Raw genomic sequence first — 14740 nt, 5'->3', positions numbered from 1 at the left:
GGACCCAGGATTAGAGTCCTATTGTTCAAAGCAGTGGTTTTGGGATGGGGTAAATAGAGACATGATTCACTGTGATCCTATCATGAAAGCCACCTGCCGGCTTCCCTTTGTTACTGTGCTTTAATTATATATTTCCTGCTGATCCTTTGATAAAGCCTGTTACGTTTAATACAAGGCACTGAATGCAGATCAAGCACCGATGTGACAGCGACAATGCTCACCTGTGCAGAGCTGGCTAATTAGTAACACTCTCCCCTGGCTCCATGCTCCCCCTCCAACAGTGCTGAGCTCAACTTCGAGCCGGACAGAAATGAGAAATAAAAGCTACGGACCCTTACGCTGTGTTGCTGCTTCAGCAGCCTGGAAAGGTGCTAGAGAGGGATTCATAGCAGGGACTGGTTCTCTGCACACACGCTCCCAGGCTTGCTCGGTAAAGTCGCGGCCTGGTTTCAGGATTGCCAGAGCTCCATGGAGGCAGGCCTTCCTCTTGGGTGAGCGAAGCAATTGTCGCCGCTCGGCCTCAGCTTTAGCGAGCTCGGCTTATTGCACAGAGAAGTAGATTTTACGGCCAGACGGGATATTTATGATCATCTACAGCCCATGTCCTGAGGTTGAACCACAGCTTTTTAGAAGGAGGCATCCAGTCGTGCTTTAACGATCCCAGGCGATAGAGAATCCACTGTGTCCCTGGGTAAATTGTTCCACTATTTGGCAGCAGGATCGCCACATGGACCCCACCAAAGGTGCTGAGCGGCAGAGACACCAGACAAATTGTGCCTGAGGCAATGACCTCAAAGCAATTTCCATGGCCTCACGGCAATCCTGCTCAACGCTGAACTAACAGAGACCCCTGAGCCTCAGACCAACTTCTACAGACTCAACCTCACTGCGAACCCTGAGCTTACCACAGACTCCGCTTGGGGCAGGTTTCTAGCAGAGACTCCTAGGGATTCACACCTCCTTTCCCTCAGGCAGTGAGCCCACAGAAAGCACCAGGACCAGTGTCCAAGGCAGCGACCCCCATGGAGTCACTACGGTCTCACACAAACCCAGTCTGACGCCAGGGCCTCTTAGAGACACTCAAAGTATGACACCATCCTTGCCTGAGGAGATGACCTCACAGACACCATCAGGGCCTCACACCAACCTCCGGGTACTGACCTCATAGCGACGCCCTGGGCCTCAGACCTGTTCCTGTGCAAAGGGCTCACAGAGCTGCCAAGCCCTTAGCCCAAACGGCTCTCTTGCAACGAACCGACACAGACCCCTGGGCTTCAATTCACGCCACCCCTGCCAGACACATTAACCACTTGGTAAATAGTTCAGATGGTTAATTGCCCTCACTGTTAAAAATGTGCACTGTAGTTCCAGTCTGAGTTTATCTAGCTTCAGCTTCCACCCACTGGATCTCAGTCTGCTTCGGTCCGCTAGATTAAGGAGCTCTCTCACATCAGAAACCTACTCCCCATGGAGGTAAATAGGCCGAGGTGCTTTAGTCGTGCTGTAAAGCAGGTTTTCCAGGGCTGCAGGGGGTTGCTGGCACCAAGGTGCCCAAGATGCCTGGACACAAGCTGTATAGGAGGCTGCGATCCTGGCCTGGCAGAGCAGAGACTCCCCAGCCAGGACCGCAAGGAGGAGGAGAAGCCCTCGGCCACAGGGACGGCCACCCTGCAGCTGAACAGTTTCTGCCTGGGGGACACCCCCACGCTCCGGGCTGGTGAGTGAGTGGAGCTGTAGCGGGCTCCCTGCACGGTCACAGGGCCGAGGGCACTGGATCCCTGCAGGCGCAAGGTGTGGGGAAGGCTGGGCGCCCGCCTGTGGAGAATGGGCAGAAGGAAGGTTTGATGCAGTGTTTCTCCACTGGTGGGTCGTGACTGCTGGGGGTCACAAAAGGCAACCGGGAGAAGGGGAGGGCAAGAGCAAAGCCAATCTTGCTTCCCCACTCCCTGCCCACCCTTCCCCTTCAAGGTCGAGTATTCTCTGTCTGCCTCTCAGGACACGTGCATACAAATCAGTTCTATGGCTGATCAATGGTAGCACCGAGGCATAGGAGTTGCCAACTTTCTACTCGCACAAAATCGAACACACTTGCCCCGCCCCTGCTCCCGCCGTCCTCCAAGGCCCTACCCATGCCCCGCCCCTTCTCTGAGGCCCCGCCCCTTCTCCGAGGCCCCGCCCCACTCACTCCATCCCCCTCCCTCTGTTGCTCGCTCTCCCCACCCTCACTCACTCGCTCATTTTCACTGGGCGGGCTCAGAGGGTTGGGTGCGGGAGAGGGTGAGAGCTCCGGCTGGGGGTGCGGTCTCTGGGGTGGGGCCAGGGATGAGGGGTTTGGGGTGCAGGAGGGGGGTCTGGGCTGGGGGGTGGTGCCAAGGGATTCAGAGTATGGGAGGGGGCTCTGGCCTGAGGGCAGTGGGTTGGGTGTGGGAGGGGGTGAGGGCTCTGTCTGGGGGTGTGGTCTCTGGGGTGGGGCCAGAAATGAGGGGTTCAGGGTGCAGGAGGGTGCTCCGTGCTGTGGCTGAGGGGTTTGGAGTATGAGAGGGGACTCCGGCCTGGGACAGGGGGTTGGAGAGGGGTTGAGGGCTCCCACTGGGGGTGCGGGCTCTGGGGTGGGCCTGGGGATGAGGGTTTTGGGGTGCAGGAGGGGGCTCTCAGTTTGGGGGGGCTCAGGGCTGGGGCAGGGGGTTGGGGCGCGGGCTTACCTTGGGCAGTTCCTGGTCAGCGGCGCAGCAGGGCTAAGGCAGGCTCCCTGCCTGTCCTGGCACCGCGCTGCGCCCTGGAAGTGGCCAGCAGATTTGGCTCCTAGGTGGGGGGGCCAGAAGGCTCCACATGCTGCTCTCGCCCGCAGGCACCGCCCCCCAGCTCCCATTGGCCGTGGTTCCTGGCCAATGGGAGTGCAGAGCCTGTGCTCGGGGCGGGAGCAGCGTGCAGAGTCCCGTGGCCCCCCCACCTAGGAGCCGGACCTGCTGGCCACTTCCAGGGCGCAGCGCGGTGCCAGGACAGGTAGAGACCAGCGGCGTATTATCGCCTAGGCCAACAAGGCCTAGGCCTAGGGCGGCAAATGTGCAGGGGCGGCAAATTTGCTCGTGACCCCTCCCCAACTCCACCCCTTCCCCAAATCCCCGGCCCGCCTCCTCCCCCAGGCGCGCCACGCTTCCCTCCTTCCACCTCCCTCCCAGGCTTGCCGCGCGAAAGCGCTGGAAGGGAGGGAGAAGCGAGTAGCGGTGCGCTTGGAGGAGGCAGAGCAGAGGAGAGCTGGGGCCCGCGGGCATGGGGAGTAACCCGGGGGGGCCGGGAACCGCTCCCCGCCCCAGCTCACCTCCGCTCCACCGCTGCCATTCCCCACAACTCCCCTTCTCCCCGCTCCCTCCCAGGCTTACCGCGGGGGAGCAGAGGTGAGCTGGCAGGGGGTGGGGGGGGCGGCAATTTTTTGAGGGCCTAGGGGCGCCAAATTTATTAATCCGCCACTGGTAGGGACTAGCCTGCCTTAGCCCTGCAGCACTGCCAACTGGATTTTTAATGGCCCAGTTGGTGGTGCTGACCGGAGCTGCCAGGGTCCCTTTTTGACCCGGTGTTCCGGCCGAAAACCAGACACCTGGCAACCCTGCTGAGGCAGCTTTTTACTCTTCTAGTAACTGAGGTGGAGGGAGAAATGAACATTTGGGTCTTGGAATGAGGGGGTGCCCAGGGGATCAGGGTGAGAATCACTGGGATAGTGGGTATGATGTGGCACTTAGACTGCGGTTTGATACCTCTGAGGGCTGCTCTGCACTGCAGCCGGCGTGTGACGGCCACATGAGCGGACGAACCCCATCTAGCTAGCTCAGAGCTAGCTTAGGTAATGACAACACACAAGCTGGGGCAGCATGGTCGTCTCGTGCTGTACCCATGGTCCTCCGTGGCTGGGGCTAGCCCATGCTGCTGTGGCTTCAATACAGGTGTTACTCAATCTAGCTTTGACGGAGGGTAAGTCTACGAGGCAGCTGGAACATGCAATTCCCAGCTCGGGCAGTCGTACACATGCAGGCTGTCATCATGCTAGTGTGCTAAAAACAGTCGGGTGGCCATGGCCACGACACACCTAGGATCTTGGGGGTTGCTGCAGCAGCCACATGGCTATTTTTAGCATGCCAGCGAAATCAGAGCTAGTCCATCCCCGTCTGCCTGTGCTGGGAAGTCCACCTCAACTGCGGTGTAGCTGTGCTGGGAGGACAAAATGTGCCAGTCACTGTGAGGCACTCAGGGACTGTAGGGATGAGGGCCAGAAGCACTCTGAGTAAAATTCAGGGAGAGCGCAAGGCCTCCTGCTTATGCCAAACGACAGTAGTGGTGCTTAGGCACAGGTCAGAATTTCACCCTTTGTCTTGGGATACCTTGTTAGTCTAGTAATGAACTGCAGCTTTGGAGGGCGGGTTGCACCCAGCCTGGTTCTCCAAAGCTAGACAGCGCTGGAGGCTCAGGACAGGAGAGAGCGAATGGCTGGGAGAACCTGAAACCCCTTAGCCCCTCTTACTCCTGAGCTGCTGAAAAGTGCAGGCGTGTTCATTATCTTGCAGAGAGAGGCAAGCCCCGGGGTGTGCTCTGCCTGTCTTTGCTCTCTCTTGCAGCAGTCTCCAGGGATTGTCCAAAGGCTGTCAGCCAAGCAGGCGGCTCTCATCTCCCTCTCCCTCTCCCCAAGCAAGGGGGAGGCAGGTGGATTCCAGCTCCAGCGACTGGTTCCACAACAGAGAAGCTCAGCGGTGACACCCCGGTCAATTAGATTAACAAACTGCTGGAGATGTGAGCAGAGACGCCCCATGAAGTGACGGAACCCTAACAAAACCTCCCATCACGGCAACAGGAGGAGGAGGCAGCAAAATCTGAGCAGCGCAGGGTCAGTGTGTGGGGAGGATGAAAAACAATCAAGGATAAGACCAGACAGATACAGGAACACTTCGGATCTGCAAACATTATTAACTCGTTCACTGCCAAACCCAAGAGAAGACACTTGGGACTCAGATTTGCTAGTGATCTCGTAAGCGGTACAGTATGTCCAATTCTGTATGGCCCTGATTTCCAGAGGTGCCTGGCACCCACAAATCCTGATGAAGTCATGAGGTGCGGGGCTCTTCTTAGAAAGCAGGTCCCATCTGTCCCCATCACGCAACAAATGCTCAGGAATTCCAGAAAGAGCTGCTTTCTTCTAACGCTGAACAAGGAGTTGTATTAGAACAAGAAAAGCAGATGCTCAGTTCAGCTGCTGTAAATCAGTGTAGGTCCAGCCATCTCACGCCAGCTTAGGATCTGGGCCAGAAAATATTGTCACTGACCTACTCTGCTATACTGCAGAGATTCTGCCTAGACCCTCTTCCAGCCTCCATGCTGCTTATGTTCTTTCCTGATACACATTTAAAAGAACGGCACATACACTCTTTTGTCTACCCATGCCTCTCAGGCAGCACTGATGTGGTTAAATGTGTAGGTTTCTCCGATGACTTTGAGATGTTAGCGCCAGCACGGAAAAAGCTCTCAGAGAACTGACCAAACTACCTGATGGTTTGACTCTGGAGACCACGAGAGAGCAGTGTTCCAGGATATCAAAACAAACCTCTTCAACCAAAGATCACGGCCCTTTAGAGTGAGACTACTTAAATACACAACCAAAGCATATATCCTGCAGCCAGCCAGAGACAGAGGGGATCGATAGCGGGAAAGTACAAAGAGGAAAATAATGATCTTTCAAGATTACAGTAAAGAAATCAGAGATGAAAGCCAAAAGTTCAAGCAAGCCCACATTTCAGCCAAACAGCAACATACTGAAGTCTTATGTTTTCCCATCTGCACGGGATTCCCACTCATACACAAGTTCAGGATTCTCAGTTTCGCTGAACCTGAGGGAGCAAAAGAATGTCAGAAAACACGATAAACAGAGGTTTTATTTTAGGATAAACTACAGACACAGCGCTAGATTGTAACTAGGCCATAGGAGATATAGAGGGGCGTAGGAGTCAGGGACAATCCCAGCACTTGTCTTAGACAATATATCTTATGTTATAGGTAGCTGAGCGCTACTGTGATTCTATTGTCTAGAGGAACCTAGGGACACTCAAACACAACAGATTGTTGCAACAGACATTCTAGCTTGCACCTGTGTCTGTTTAAATAGTCCAGGAATTTCTGCAGAGCTGCTGAGAAAAGAACGTGCTGCAGAGCTGCTCCTAGAAGCTGGCTAATGGCTGCATGCACTCTACACCCTACTTGGTGTCTCCTTTTCTGTGCTTGTGTGAAAAGCGAAGCCTTTGTTCTGGAATCTCAGGGGTCACGTTGTGCTGAACCCAAGTCCTAGACCCATCGCAGACACTCACGGTCTCTGGGTCTGAACTTTGAGGTTGCAGCTCATGACTCAGCGAGGGAATGACACATCATCAGCTGATCCTACACACCTCCCTGCAGGTGCCCAATCAGAATGTTCCTCAGGAGGGGGCCTACCCCTCCCCTGCACCTGGCCCCACACCCTACCCCCACACCCTGTCTGAGCTCTCCCCTTGCTGCTCCCCCATACCCAGTTCTGAGCTCAGACCCAGCGAGGCGGTCAGGCTGAGGAGCATTGTCCCCACCAGGGGCCGGGCAGTTCTAGGAGCCCCAGGCCCCATCCTCTTTCTGCGTCTCTGCTTCCCCAGGAAGCACAAAAAGCCTGTATCCAGCCCCCCCACCCTCCTGGGGACTGGGAGTCACTGGTGTCCCTGCTCCACTTCTCCTCAGGGGCTGAGGGTGCCCGGTGCCTATGGGCGCCAGAAAGACTGCTGAGGTGGGGGCCCAGGGCCAGCTGGGTCAAATTTTTAGCTGCTCTCATGGCTGCGGGGTGGTGGCTCTCCTCCCTACCCTCCAGGCATCCCTTTGCCATCCGACACAGCAGTGATCCTTGAACCCCCCTGCACGGCTAATTCTGACCTCACGGGCTGGCTGGCGCCCAGGCTGCATACCCGGATGGGAGTGAGGCGAGGTGGGTGGGTAACTGTGCCCCCGTGTAAGTGTGAAGGGGGCAATTGTCTGAATTTGCCGAGGTTCCAGTTAGCTTTAAAAGCTAAAATCTCACACTCTGGACATGCCAAGGCGATAAACGTTCCAGGCGATATTTGACTGGAATTGAATAACACCAACCCCTTTTACTGAGTTCAGGCAGTGTTCGTTCACTAATTTGAACTCTGGGTTCTTTTTGGGTCTGCTTTGACCTTGGATGGCACTTTTCACATCAGCACACGTAGTTGTTCTTAGCCAATCACCAGTCTAGTATTTCACCAAGAACCACACTATATAACTACCATAATCAATAGTTTTATAGATTAAATTTTGATATCAGAGGTTCTCAGCATGTGCTGTATTGCAAGTGATGGACATAAACAGCATTGAGGCCAAGCAGTTATACCAGAGAGCGACACAAATCCCCAAGATTTCTTCTTGTATTTAATTAGCAGAGGGCAATTTTTTGGAACAAATAATTAATGTTTTTGGACAACAGTTTTGGGTTAGCGGAAAGGCGAATTCGACATGAATTTGTGAATAGTGTTGGACAATTTTTTTCCTTTCAGGACTAGATTCACAAAGGGACTTACGTGCCATTCGAGGACAAGGTAGTGCCTGCCCCGCCCCACCCCGCCCGTGTAGCGTGTGTGCTAGGGAACTCCTGGGGTGTTGTGCTCTGCCTGGTTTGGAGAGGGGATTTGTATTTAAGTCTCCCTAACTACTGGGCTATTCTAGGGTGCGTTTGGCTCAATCTGCAGCCCCCCCAGGCCTGGGGAGGGTGAAGAACCAGAAGGAGCAGAGGTGAGGCTGGGAGGGGCTGAACTCTGGCCTGGGGACTGCAGGGGATCTGAAGTGCGGCGGGTGGGAGCTGATGGAGTGGGGAGCTGTATGGACGGTGGGTGCTGAGCAGATGGGGTGAGTGCTGGGAGGGTGAACTGAGAGCAGTGTCGGTCGATGCGGTAGGTGAGTTGAACTGAGGGGGTCTGAGTGGAGGGGGGTTGGGTGGGGACGGAACTGATGGTGTGATGAGGCACAGGATGAATTGCTGGGCAGGAGATGGGCAGATGTGTGGGTGAGAGCAGGGGCCAAAATCCCCTTACCCAGTACGCGTGGGAGAGCGGGCGACAGTAATGTCACATGGCCACTCCCTGGGGATGGGCAGGGGGAGCTCGAACATCAAGGGACTGACTGAAAAACACAGCGTCATCTTTTTAAAAAATGTCATGATTTTGGGGGTCTGACTCGTGATTTTTGGTCTCCTGTTACCCGCATACAGAGAGACGTGTGTCTGAGACCCAGGCATGCAAATTGTTTATAATTTGGGGTGAAAGCTGTATGGGGCTTCTTGGGGGTATCAGGAGGTTTGATCTTTGTAAAGGGTAGTTTTCTGGCTCTCACAGCAAGCTATTCCTAAACAATTTATCTGACTTACTGTTCCACTTCTCCCACCGCTGGCACTTAATACCTTCCCAGGACACAACAGGCCAGTGGTGGACGCTGCACAGAAAAACAAAGTGTTCCTCTTTGTTTGCCACGTAGCCAGCCAGAGAGGGACAGACAGCTCTGATCACATGCAAATCCTGAAAGGTCCCGCCTACGCAGCAGTAGTTTGGAGCATTGTCCTAAGCACCTCTTTCCCCATTCCTGGGGGAACAGAGGCTCCAGCCTCTGTCCTCTGGGGCTCCTGAGCCAGAGTGTCTCACATGTGGGGGATATGGATGTTGATCCCCCATTATCTAGAGTTTGGAAAAGGTACAGCAGTGCTTAGCTGTGATTTTGGTTGCCATGGAGAGGAGGAACAGGCTGACTGTGTCCTGATTTTAGGTCCTGACAGCCTAATAGTTATTAGTTATCTAGTCAAGTGATGGTTAACATTGACAGCTCTCAGACCCGACGGCCCTGTAAACCATTCACGATTCTTTGGAACTGCCAGGAATCACGGTGCCGCCAAACGGAACCGATCTACACTGCTGAGGACCATAGCACTGGAAAGGTCTCAAGAGAGACTAAGCAGGCAAGGCCAGCACCTCAACTGGTGCAAGTCCGCTGGAGTTAGTGGAGGACCATGGTACAGAGAAGGGTGCATGTGATCTGCCAAGCCACAGAAAGCACCATCAGCCTCCTCCATCCTCTCTGGTCCTTCACACTACTTGCTTCTCCCCATTGGCTTAAATGAGACTCTGAGCTCTTCAGGGCAGGGACAATCTCCTGGTGCACCTGCACAGCGCCTAGCGCAATGGGGTCCTGAGCCAGGCTGGAGCCTCTGGCTGCTACCGTAATGTACTGTGAGGCCTTACACTCAACCCCGTGGCAGTTGTCTGTCTGTCTGCTTGCCCGGAACACGACTTGAACGCCACAGCCAAGATGTCAGGGAATGCTCTAGACTTCAGTGGCCAGAACCCTATTGATTTTGGTGAACGTCAGAAAAAACTGAAAGGCGGAAATGGAGGGCGCACAGAGAGTCTGGGCATCTGGAAAACAGAGCCAGAGCTTCAACCATCTCTGTAACTGGCTACAGGCCACAGGGTCTCACACTGCATTGCTTCTGTCAGCCGAGTTCATTGCACTTGCCAGGCTCTTTGCATCCCCCCAAAAGCGCCCTGGATACCACCCTCCCATCCCGCTCTATGGCATAGAATCTCGGCAACCCCTCCGGTGATGTTGCACTCCATATGATTTTATGAAAATATGCTAATGAGTGTGAATATAATGTAACTGGAATATGCTTCATGCAAAAGGTCTCTTGTAAGGTATCATTACAAAGCTTATAATTTACTGAGTGTGTTCATCCTATTTGTATGAATGTATCATTCTTGGATCTGACACTAGGGATATAAAATATAACTCTGAGGTCCTATTGTAGTTATGCAAAGTGTGGGCTAAAGGATGGCTTGAAATCTTGATGGCTCCCATTAACCAGGACAATTGGTTGTAAATGGCTCTGTGTTACTTGTAAGTCTCCCTATATATGTGTGTGCTGGCAAGTGGGCAATGAAGTCTTACAGTGACATGTGATCATGTCACCTGAACTGGAATCCATCTTTAACCTGGTGTCTTTCCATTGAGAAGGAGGTGTGGGAATCCAGAGAGGGACAAAGGATTCCCACCTTGTGCAAAAGATATATAAGGGGGTGGAACAGAAGAAAGGTGGTTGCAGTCATGAGAAATCCCCTAGTTACCACCTGATCTGGAACAGGGACTGTACTGAGGAAAGGACTGAGCCCAGACTAGCAAGGAGTCTAGTCTGTGAAGGAAGCTTATTGGAAACATCTCTCAGGGTGAGATTTACCTGCATTCAGTTTCTTAAATGTATTAGACTTAGACTTGCGTGTTTTTGTTTTATTTTGCTTGGCAACTTACTTTGTTCTGTCTGTTATTACTTGGAACCACTTACATCCTACTCGTTATACTTCATAAAATCACTTTTGCTTATAAATTAACCCAGAATAAGTGATTAATACCTGGGGGAGCAAACAGCTGTGCATCTCTCTCTATCAGTGTTACAGAGGGCGGACAATTTATGAGTTTACCCTGTATAAGCTTTATATAGAGTAAAATGGATTTATTTGGGGTTTGGACCCCATTGGGAGCTGGGTGTCTGGGTGCTGGAGACAGGAGCACTTCTGAAGCAGTTTTCAGTTAAGACTGCAGCTTTTGAGGGGCATGGTTCAGACCTGGGTCTGTGTTTGCAGCAGGCTTGGGGGTCTGGCTCAATGAGGCAGGGTACTGCAGTCCCAAGCTGCCAGGGAAAAGGGGCTCAGAGGTAGTCTCAGCACATGAGGTGGCAGTCCCAAGGGGTTTCTGTGACTCAACCTGTCACACCCCCACCTTTCCTCACACCAGGGGCCTTGTGTGCCCCCTGTGCCAGGTTGCTAGGTGTGATCCATTGAAATGTAAATGCTTCATGATAATGGGTTGATGCTCCTGGAATTTCATGCAAGAAAAGGAAACGCAGCCAAGCAGGGTGGAGTGGGGTAGCTGATAAATCCCATTTTGACATGTTTGGAATGGAACATTTTAATTTTTAATTTTCAAATGACTTTTGGTTTTGAATGTTTAAAATGTAGCCTGAAATTCTTTGTTAGACTGTAACATTTCAAAAAAGTCATAACTGAACCAAAAAGTCCACATTCAAATAAATTTTGTTGAAATGAAACATTTTGAACATCCCCAAAATGATTTTTTTCCCCCAGAATTTTTCTTTGTGGAGACTTTAGACATTTTTCTCTCCGATTTTGAATGACGCCACATTTCAAAATCTGGAAATCCTTTGTGAAATGAAATTTCCATCCTCTGCCCAGCTCAGTTCACTTTAGCCCTAAGAATTCTAACCCAAGCAAACTTTTGACCCTGAGAAAGGAGAAAGGCCATAGTCTCCATGAAATCCACTAGGGAATTTGCTGTTGCTATCGATTTTTCATGGAAGGTGTGTGTATATTGCCGTGATGGGTGGCAGGGTAAAACCCTAAAATAGATTAACAACAGAGTTGAATGTTGTACTGGGACACATGTGGTCCACCATGTCCAATTTTAATTCTGTCTGATCTCTTTTTGAATTCTTTGACACAAGCCGTGAAAGGGAGTGATAAGTGACTGACGTGGGGAACACCTGTGTTTCGTGGTCTGGTAGGCCATCAGCTGCAGATTATATCAGTTTTAAAGTTAAAAATGTGTTTTAAAGGAGATTTTCTCAGGGTGAAAATCAACATTGCGATTGATAACTGGAAGGGGTGTAGGGGTGGTGGCCTATTAAAGGCTGAAAAACTGGTTTGATTCACACACAGAAAATGCCCTTTAACACAGGTTCCATACCTTAAACCCTTTATAATCTCTTGCTTATGGTGTACATTTGGGGCCCAGGTGGGGTGACCCCTGGCTAGGCTGCTGGGGGCCAGGGATGGGGTGTCTGCCTGGGCTTCTTGGGGGGCGTCAGGCGGGAAGAGTTTAGGGAGGAAGGGGTGAGCACAGTCCAGGCTGCTCCCAAATCCAGTCAATGAACCCCCCTCCCACTTTCATGATGACTAGCCTCCCCCCCGCAATTAATGCAGGATTCCACCCTCCCCAGACGGTTACTTGCGGCTGGGCCTTCTGTACTTTAGGGTTAGCTGGGGGCAGAGCAGGAAGACAAGGCAGCATCGTCCCCCTGCCTCACCCTCCAGCAACTCCCGTATGTGCCGCGCTGCCCTTCCCCGCAACATCAGAGAGAGAGAGAGGCTGGGGGTCGGGGGGCTCTCAGGAGCCAACAGGAGTTTTCAGGGAGAGGAGGCGAGGGAGAAGCTGGGCTGCCGCTTATCCACAAAAGGGAAGGGGGAGAAAGCCCAGCAGCTCAGGCTGGATCTGCTCCCTCCTCCCCTCCGGAGAATCAAGCATTGGCCTGGCACTTCCTCCTGCTTCACCCGTTCCAGTCTGAAATGCCCGCCAGCCCCTGGGCAGGGCGCCTCCTCCTAGGCCAAGCCCCCCTGCTGCCTGCAAGGCAGGGGAGGGGAAGGGGGCGCAGAGCTGAAGCTGGAGGGTTCATCCGCAGCAGCCCCACCCCAAGCACTGCCTGGAAGCAGGACAGAACGTGGGCCGTACTGCGTGGTCCATGCAGCTCGGTCCAACACAGACCGGGAGAGCAGGACAAAAGGCACCGGGCACAGCGCGCCGCCTCCACAAGGACAGGGCTGCAAAACACCTAGCGGGCTAATGGGGGTGAGACCACCCAGCCTGTCATGCAGGGCATGGGTCATTCTGCCAACCAAGAATAACTAAAGGAGGGCAGGTCCAGAGACTGCATCAGCGCCCCCAGTGGTTGGTGATGGCCCGATTCAGCTCTGCATCCCAATGCCCTGCCTCAGGCCTGGCACCGGTTCTAGATCTGCCCCCCGCTGACATTATCTACCTAGCTGTCATGGGGGGGAGGGTGTTGATCCTGCTCCCCGTCACCATAGCAATGGTGAAGTTAGGGGAGCCTCTGGCTCTTGTCCCTTTTTGAGGTCAGACTCTGAGTGCTGGTTGGTGGGCTTTGAGACACGGGGGGCTGGTTCTTTGGGGAGGTTAGTAGGGAGCTGAGACTAGAAGGGGTGTTTGTTTTGGGAGGGTCATTTGGGAAGAGGAAGGTTTTTCGACCATTCCCTAAAGGCCCTGGATTCACTTTATGGGCATCTGTTCCGTAGCCGGGTCCCCTCGACTGAGAATGCTCTGTCCCAGCTCTCACTTGCTCTGCTCCTGGGCTCTGAGATCTGCATTGTCCCCTAGGAGCCTAGTTGTTAAGGGGGGAGGAGCTGGTGGTTCATAGATAAAAATTTGGCCTTGATGTAGCTGGGGCTTGACCCAGTTCCTGCTTTACAGATTAGGACCAAGGCATCATTCTGGCATCGGAAGCGACCTGGGAGCCAGTGGAGGGACTGGAGCATGGGCCAGATGTGCTCACAGCAGCCTGAGCCATGGTGAAGGCAGGCAGCCGCAGTCAGTACCAGCTGGAGCCTGGCCATCGTCTGGACGTTCAGCTTCAGCTCCAGTGATCCCAGCGACCCAGCCAGGAGGTGAGGAATGCAGGGATCACTGGGCCCAGGGCCTCATCTAAAGTGCTGTTTCCTAGAGTGCTGGAGGTGAAAGACGTGCTGGTACCTGGTCACTCCAGCCTAGCGAGGAGGCACACAGGGTTCCTAGGTGTCACACCACTTTGATGGGGCTGGATCAGTTTGCCAGGAGGTAGAGACAATGCCCTGGGCAGCTCTTCAGACCATTCCCTCTCCTGAACACCATCACCTTGGGCTTACCAGGCTTCACCAAAGGGCTGACGTCTAGGCACTCTGAGGTGTCAGTAGTGGTGTGGGCTGCACCAGTGGAGAACGAGAGACACAGCTGAGCGTCACCGGCATGACTGTCGGCAACTCATTGTCTCTCCCCGCGGCCCACAAGGCCCCAGCCCCAGGAGACAAGCTGCATTTCCACAGCCTGGGGGTCAGACAGCAGGAAACCCACCCAGGGGGCCTCTGCCACCCACCGTGCACTATCACAGCAACACAGTGGAGGTGGGGCTGCGAGGGCAGGCCTGGCATCTAACTAACAGGTCTGTGCACATGGCCCAAGCCCGGACGTGGAAGGAGCTGGGGGCAGCCACCATTCTACTCCTCATACCCGGGAGTAAGGACCGCAGCCCAGCAGCAGCAGTGTGGTTTCTCTGGCTGCTGGTCCCTAGCCCCCAGGATGGTGCGTGCAAGCTTTCTCCTGAGACCAGGATCACCACTGGTGGCTCTGCTCGGTGCTAGGACTGCCGGCGGGGTCTGTGCCCGGGGAGCCCATCAGGCTGCGAGCATTCTGAAACGAGAGACAAAGGGTTAATTTAATGTCAGGTGCATGGTTCCACCTAGTTCCACTGACACCAGTTAATGGTCAGTTTACAATAATTACTCTCGTCTTTCAATGTAATTAAAAGATACCTGGAGCCTTATAGGACTGCAATGAAATATATTAAATGACTATTACTCGTAGAATTCCTACATTAAAGTTATTAATTAGACCTCCCTAATTACTACAGGATTTCATTATTACAGTAGATGGTGTTTAATTGCTAATAATTATTATCTGTGCTAGTGAAAGTTGGGGACAGGCTGTCCTGGAACAGGGTCACCATTTCCCTGTGTCTGGGCTTGTCATTTGCATTAATGCCATTATTCCCGTTTGTCACCCCCACTTTGCCCTGTGAACGTGAGCACGTGGTGCCGGGCAACGGAGACTCAGGGCCGTAGCTGTC

At 53.3% G+C, this 14740-nt stretch overlaps 1 long non-coding RNA gene across 1 annotated transcript in view; it reads left to right on the top strand.

Moving 5' to 3' along the window:
- The first annotated feature begins 1181 nt into the window (after nucleotides 1-1181).
- The window catches only part of LOC123350774, a 37192-nt gene continuing 23633 nt past the window's right edge, over nucleotides 1182-14740 (top strand). The window contains exons 1-2 of the long non-coding RNA XR_006573817.1: nucleotides 1182-1313; nucleotides 13333-13526. This is a non-coding gene — a long non-coding RNA (uncharacterized LOC123350774). The remainder of the gene's footprint in view (nucleotides 1314-13332; nucleotides 13527-14740) is intronic.

Source organism: Mauremys mutica, chromosome 16 (genome assembly GCF_020497125.1).
Source record: "Mauremys mutica isolate MM-2020 ecotype Southern chromosome 16, ASM2049712v1, whole genome shotgun sequence".
Classification (NCBI taxonomy): domain Eukaryota; kingdom Metazoa; phylum Chordata; order Testudines; family Geoemydidae; genus Mauremys; species Mauremys mutica.
This window is presented reverse-complemented; position numbering and strand designations above follow the sequence as displayed.